The following is a 7645-nucleotide window of genomic DNA, read 5'->3' as shown; positions in this document are numbered from 1 at the left end:
CAGGAGGAGGCCCCATTCAGCGCCTTCTCCTGTCTGTTACACAGGAACAGGAGGAGGCCATTCAGCCCCTTATCCTGCCTGTTACCCAGGAACAGGAGGAGGCCCCATTCAGCCCCTTCTCCAGCATTGGTACACAGGAACAGGTGGAAGCCATTCAGCCCCTTCTCCAGCCTGTTACACAGGAACAGGAGGAGGCCATTCAGCCGCTTCTCCAGACTGTTACACAGGAACAGGAGGAGGCCATTCAGCCGCTTCTCCAGACTGTTACACAGGAACAGGAGGAGGCCATTCAGCCCCTTCTCCAGCCTGTTACACAGGTACAGGAGGAGGCCATTCAGCCCCTTCTCCAGACTTACACAGGAACAGGAGGAGGCCCCATTCAGCCCCTTCTCCAGCCTGTTACACAGGAACAGGAGGAGGCCACATTCAGCCCCTTCTCCAGGCTGTTACACAGGAACACGAGGAGGCCATTCAGCCCCTTCTCCAGCCGGTTACACAGGAACAGGAGGAGTGGTTTCAGTCCCTTCTCCAGCCTGTTACACAGTAACAGGAGGAGGCCCCATTCAGCCCCTTCTCCAGCCTGTTACACAGGAGCAGGAGGAGGCCCCATTCAGCCCCTTCTCCAGCCTGTTACACAGGTACAGGAGGAGGCCATTCAGCCCCTTCTCCAGTCTGTTACACAGGAACAGGAGGAGGCCCCATTCAGTCCCTTCTCCAGCTTGTTACACAGAAACAGGAGGAGGTCATTCTGCCCCTTCTCCAGCCTGTTACACAGGAACAGGAGGAGGCCATTCAGCCCCTTCTCCTGATGTTACACGGTAACAGGAGGAGGCCCCATTCAGCCCCTTCTCCAGCCTGTTACACAGGAACAGGAGGAGGCCATTCAGCCCCTTCTCCAGACAGTTACACAGGAACAGGAGGAGGCCATTCAGCCCCTTCTCCAGACTGTTACACAGGAACAGGAGGAGGCCATTCAGCCCCTTCTCCAGCCTGTTAGAAAGGAACAGGAGGAGGCCATTCAGCCCCTTCTCCAGACTGTTACACAGGAACAGGAGGAGGCCCCATTCAGCCCCTTCTCCAGCCTGTTACGCAGGAACAAGAGGAGGCCCCATTCAGCCCCTTCTCCAGCCTGTTACACAGGAACAGGAGGTGGCCATTCAGCCACTTCTCCAGCCGGTTACACAGGATCCGGAGGAGGGAATTGAGTCCCTCTTCCAGCCTGTTACACAGGAACAGGAGGAGGCCCCATTCAGTCCCTTTTCCAGCCTGTTACACAGGAACAGGAGGAGGCCCCATTCAGCCCCTTCTCCTGTCTGTTACACAGGAACAGGAGGAGGCCATTCAGCCCCTTATCCTGGCTGTTACCCAGGAACAGGAGGAGGCCCCATTCAGCCCCTTCTCCAGCATTGGTACACAGGAACAGGTGGAAGCCATTCAGCCCCTTCTCCAGCCTGTTACACAGGGAAGAGGAGGAGGCCCCTTTCAGCCCCTTCTCCAGCCTGTTACACAGGGAACAGGAGGAGGCCCCATTCTGCCCCTTCTCCAGCCTGTTACACTGGAACAGGAGGAGGCCCCATTCAGCCCCTTCTCCAGCCAGTTACACAGGAACAGGCGGAGGCCATTCAGCCCCTTCACCAGCCTGTTACACAGGAACAGGAGGAGGCCATTCAGCCCCTTCTCCAGCCTGTTACAAAGGAACAGGAGGAGGCCCCATTCAGCGCCTTCTCCACCCTGTTACACAAGAACAGGAGGAGGCCCCATTCAGACCCTTTTCCAGCCTGTTATACAGGGAACAGGAGGAGGCCATTCAGCCCCTTCTCCAGTCTGTAACACAGGAACAGGAGGAGGCCATTCAGCCCCTTCTCCAGCCTGTTACACAGGAACAGGAGGAGGCCATTCAGCCCCTTCTCCAGCCTGTTACACAGGAACAGGAGGAGGCCATTCAGCCCCTTCTCCTGATGTTACACAGTAACAGGAGGAGGCCATTCAGCCCCTTCTCCAGACTGTTACACAGGAACAGGAGGAGGCCATTCAGCCGCTTCTCCAGACTGTTACACAGGAACAGGAGGAGGCCATTCAGCCCCTTCTCCAGCCTGTTACACAGGAACAGGAGGAGGCCATTCAGCCCCTTCTCCTGATGTTACACAGTAACAGGAGGAGGCCATTCAGCCCCTTCTCCAGCCGGTTACACAGGAACAGGAGGAGGCCCCATTCAGCCCCTTCTCCAGCCGGTTACACAGGAACAGGAGGAGGCCTCATTCAGCCCCTTCACCAGCCTGCTGCACAGGAACAGGAGGAGGCCATTCAGCCCCTGCTCCAGCCTGTTAAACAGGAACAGGAGGAGGCCATTCAGCCCCTTCTCCAGTCTGTTACAACGGAACAGGAGGAGACCCCATTCAGCCCCTTCTCCATCCTGTTACACAGGAACAGGAGGAGGCTCCATTCAGCCCCTTCTCCATCCTGTTACACAGGAACAGGAGGAGGCCCCATTCAGCCCCTTCTCCAGCCTGTTACACAGGAACAGGAGGAGGCCCCATTCAGCCCGTTCTCCAGCTGGTTACACAGGAACTGGAGGAGGCCCCATTCAGCCCCTTCTCCAACCTGTTACACAGGAACAGGAGGAGGCCCCATTCAGCCCCTTCTCCAGCCTGTTACACAGGAACAGGAGGAGGCCCCATTCAGCCCCTTCTCCAGCCTGTTACACAGGAACAGGAGGAGGCCTTCAGCCCCTGCTCCAGCCTGTTAAACAGGAACAGGGGGGGGCCATTCAGCCCCTTGTCCAGCTTGTTACAAAGGAACAGGAGGAGGCCCCATTCAACCCCTTCTCCATCCTGTTACACAGGAACAGAAGGAGGCCCCATTCAGCCCCTTCTCCATCCGGGTTACACAGGAACAGGAGGAGGCCCCACTCAGCCCCTTCTCCAGCCTGTTACACAGGAACAGGAGGAGGCCCCATTCAGCCCCTTCTCCAGCCTGTTACAAAGGAACAGGAGGAGGTCCCATGCAGCCACTTCTCCAGCCTGTTACACAGGAACACGAGGAGGCCCTTCAGCCCCTTCTCCAGCCTGTTACACAGGGAACAGGAGGAGGCCATTCAGCCCCTTCTCCACCCTGTTACACAGGAACAGGAGGAGGCCCCATTCAGCGCCTTCTCCAGCCTGTTACACAGGAACAGGAGGAGGCCATTCAGCCCCTTCACCAGCCTGTTACACAGGAACAGGAGGAGGCCATTCAGGCCCTTCTCCAGCCTGTTACACAGGAACAGGAGGAGGCCATTCAGCCCCTTCTCCAGCCTGTTACACAGGAACAGGAGGAGGCCCCATTCAGCCCATTCTCCAGCCTGTTACACAGGAACAGGAGGAGGCCCCATGCAGCCACTTCTCCAGCCGGTTACACAGGAACAGGAGGAGGCCATTCAGCCCCTTCTCCAGCCTGTTACACAGGAACAGGAGGAGGCCATTCAGCCCATTCTCCAGCCTGTTACACAGGAACAGGAGGAGGCCCCATTCAGCCCCTTCTCCAGCCTGTTACACAGGAACACGAGGAGGCCCCATTGAGCCCCTTCTCCAGCCTGTTACACAGGAACACGAGGAGGCCCCATTCAGCCCCTTCTCCATCCTGTTACACAGGAACAGGAGGAGGCCCCATTCAGCCCCTTCTCCAGCCTGTTACACAGGAACATGAGGAGGACATACACCTCCTTCTCCAGCCTGTTACACAGGGAACAGGAGGAGGCCCCATTCAGCGCCTTCTCCAGCCTGTTACACAGGAACAGGAGGAGGCCATTCAGCCCCTTCACCCGCCTGTTACACAGGAACACGAGGAGGCCATTCAGCCCCTTCTCCAGCCTGTTACACAGGAACAGGAGGAGGCCCCATTCAGCCCCTTCTCCAGCCTGTTACACAGGAACAGGAGGAGGCCATTCAGCCCCTTCTCCAGCCTGTTAGAAAGGAACAGGAGGAGGCCATTCAGCCCCTTCTCCAGACTGTTACACAGGAACAGGAGGAGGCCCCATTCAGCCCCTTCTCCAGCCTGTTACGCAGGAACAAGAGGAGGCCCCATTCAGCCCCTTCTCCAGCCTGTTACACAGGAACAGGAGGTGGCCATTCAGCCACTTCTCCAGCCGGTTACACAGGATCCGGAGGAGGGAATTGAGTCCCTCTTCCAGCCTGTTACACAGGAACAGGAGGAGGCCCCATTCAGTCCCTTTTCCAGCCTGTTACACAGGAACAGGAGGAGGCCCCATTCAGCGCCTTCTCCTGTCTGTTACACAGGAACAGGAGGAGGCCATTCAGCCCCTTATCCTGCCTGTTACCCAGGAACAGGAGGAGGCCCCATTCAGCCCCTTCTCCAGCATTGGTACACAGGAACAGGTGGAAGCCATTCAGCCCCTTCTCCAGCCTGTTACACAGGGAAGAGGAGGAGGCCCCATTCAGCCCCTTCTCCAGCCTGTTACACAGGGAACAGGAGGAGGCCCCATTCTGCCCCTTCTCCAGCCTGTTACACTGGAACAGGAGGAGGCCCCATTCAGCCCCTTCTCCAGCCTGTTACACAGGAACAGGCGGAGGCCATTCAGCCCCTTCACCAGCCTGTTACACTGGAACAGGAGGAGGCCATTCAGCCCCTTCTCCAGCCTGTTACACAGGAACAGGAGGAGGCCCCATTCAGCGCCTTCTCCACCCTGTTACACAAGAACAGGAGGAGGCCATTCAGCCCCTTCTCCAGCCTGTTACACAGGAACAGGAGGAGGCCATTCAGCCCCTTCTCCAGCCTGTTACACAGGAACAGGAGGAGGCCATTCAGCCCCTTCTCCTGATGTTACACAGTAACAGGAGGAGGCCATTCAGCCCCTTCTCCAGACTGTTACACAGGAACAGGAGGAGGCCATTCAGCCGCTTCTCCAGACTGTTACACAGGAACAGGAGGAGGCCATTCAGCCCCTTCTCCAGCCTGTTACACAGGTACAGGAGGAGGTCATTCAGCCCCTTCTCCAGACTTACACAGGAACAGGAGGAGGCCCCATTCAGCCCCTTCTCCAGCCTGTTACACAGGAACAGGAGGAGGCCACATTCAGCCCCTTCTCCAGGCTGTTACACAGGAACACGAGGAGGCCATTCAGCCCCTTCTCCAGCCGGTTACACAGGAACAGGAGGAGGTCATTCAGCCCCTTCTCCAGCCTGTTACACAGGAACAGGAGGAGGCCATTCAGCCCCTTCTCCTGATGTTACACAGTAACAGGAGGAGGCCATTCAGCCCCTTCTCCAGCCGGTTACACAGGAACAGGAGGAGGCCCCATTCAGCCCCTTCTCCAGCCGGTTACACAGGAACAGGAGGAGGCCTCATTCAGCCCCTTCACCAGCCTGCTGCCCAGGAACAGGAGGAGGCCATTCAGCCCCTGCTCCAGCCTGTTAAACAGGAACAGGAGGAGGCCATTCAGCCCCTTCTCCAGTCTGTTACAACGGAACAGGAGGAGACCCCATTCAGCCCCTTCTCCATCCTGTTACACAGGAACAGGAGGAGGCTCCATTCAGCCCCTTCTCCATCCTGTTACACAGGAACAGGAGGAGGCCCCATTCAGCCCCTTCTCCAGCCTGTTACACAGGAACAGGAGGAGGCCCCATTCAGCCCGTTCTCCAGCTGGTTACACAGGAACAGGAGGAGGCCCCATTCAGCCCCTTCTCCAGCCTGTTACACAGGAACAGGAGGAGGCCCCATTCAGCCCCTTCTCCAGCCTGTTACACAGGAACAGGAGGAGGCCCCATTCAGCCCCTTCTCCAGCCTGTTACACAGGAACAGGAGGAGGCCTTCAGCCCCTGCTCCAGCCTGTTAAACAGGAACAGGGGGGGGCCATTCAGCCCCTTGTCCAGCTTGTTACAAAGGAACAGGAGGAGGCCCCATTCAACCCCTTCTCCATCCTGTTACACAGGAACAGTAGGAGGCCCCATTCAGCCCCTTCTCCAGCCTGTTACACAGGAACAGGAGGAGGCCCCATTCAGCCCCTTCTCCAGCCTGTTACAAAGGAACAGGAGGAGGTCCCATGCAGCCACTTCTCCAGCCTGTTACACAGGAACACGAGGAGGCCCTTCAGCCCCTTCTCCAGCCTGTTACACAGGGAACAGGAGGAGGCCATTCAGCCCCTTCTCCACCCTGTTACACAGGAACAGGAGGAGGCCCCATTCAGCGCCTTCTCCAGCCTGTTACACAGGAACAGGAGGAGGCCATTCAGCCCCTTCACCAGCCTGTTACACAGGAACAGGAGGAGGCCATTCAGGCCCTTCTCCAGCCTGTTACACAGGAACAGGAGGAGGCCATTCAGCCCCTTCTCCAGCCTGTTACACAGGAACAGGAGGAGGCCCCATTCAGCCCATTCTCCAGCCTGTTACACAGGAACAGGAGGAGGCCCCATGCAGCCACTTCTCCAGCCGGTTACACAGGAACAGGAGGAGGCCATTCAGCCCCTTCTCCAGCCTGTTACACAGGAACAGGAGGAGGCCATTCAGCCCATTCTCCAGCCTGTTACACAGGAACAGGAGGAGGCCCCATTCAGCCCCTTCTCCAGCCTGTTACACAGGAACACGAGGAGGCCCCATTGAGCCCCTTCTCCAGCCTGTTACACAGGAACACGAGGAGGCCCCATTCAGCCCCTTCTCCATCCTGTTACACAGGAACACGAGGAGGCCCCATTCAGATCCTTCTCCAGCCTGTTACACAGGAACATGAGGAGGACATACACCTCCTTCTCCAGCCTGTTACACAGGGAACAGGAGGAGGCCCCATTCAGCGCCTTCTCCAGCCTGTTACACAGGAACAGGAGGAGGCCATTCAGCCCCTTCACCAGCCTGTTACACAGGAACACGAGGAGGCCATTCAGCCCCTTCTCCAGCCTGTTACACAGGAACAGGAGGAGGCCCCATTCAGCCCCTTATCCATTCTGTCACACAGGAACAGGAGGAGGCCATTCAGCCCCTTCTCCAGCCTGTTACACAGGAACAGGAGGAGGCACCATTCAGCCCCTTATCCAGTCGGTCACACAGGAACAGGAGGAGGACATACACCTCCTTCTCCAGCCTGTTACACAGGGAAGAGGAGGAGGCCCCATTCAGCCCCTTATCCAGTCTTTCACACAGGAACAGTAGTAGGCCGTTCAGCCCCTTCTCCTGATGTTACACAGTAAGAGGAAGAGGCCCCGTTCAGCCCCTTCTCCAGCCTGTTACACTGGAACAGGGGGAGGCCATTCAGCCCCTTCTCCAGACTGTTACACAGGAACAGGAGGAGGCCCCATTCAGCCCCTTCTCCAGCCTGTTATACAGGAACAGGAGGAGGCCCCATTCAGCCCATTCTCCAGCCTGTTACACAGGAACAGGAGGAGGCCCCATGCAGCCCCTTCTCCAGCCTGTTACACAGGAACAGGAGGAGGCCCCATTCAGACCCTTCTCCAGACTGTTACACAGGAACAGGAGGAGGCCATTCAGCCCCTTCTCCAGTCTGTTACACAGGAACAGGAGGATGTCATTCAGCCCCTTCTCCAGCCTGTTACACAGGAACAGGAGGAGGCCATTCAGCCCCTTCTCCTGATGTTACACAGTAACAGGAGGAGGCCATTCAGCCCCTTCTCCAGACTGTTACACAGGAACAGGAGGAGGCC

This window comes from Mustelus asterias, unplaced genomic scaffold (genome assembly GCF_964213995.1).
Source record: "Mustelus asterias unplaced genomic scaffold, sMusAst1.hap1.1 HAP1_SCAFFOLD_64, whole genome shotgun sequence".
Taxonomy (NCBI): domain Eukaryota; kingdom Metazoa; phylum Chordata; class Chondrichthyes; order Carcharhiniformes; family Triakidae; genus Mustelus; species Mustelus asterias.
This window is presented reverse-complemented; position numbering follows the sequence as displayed.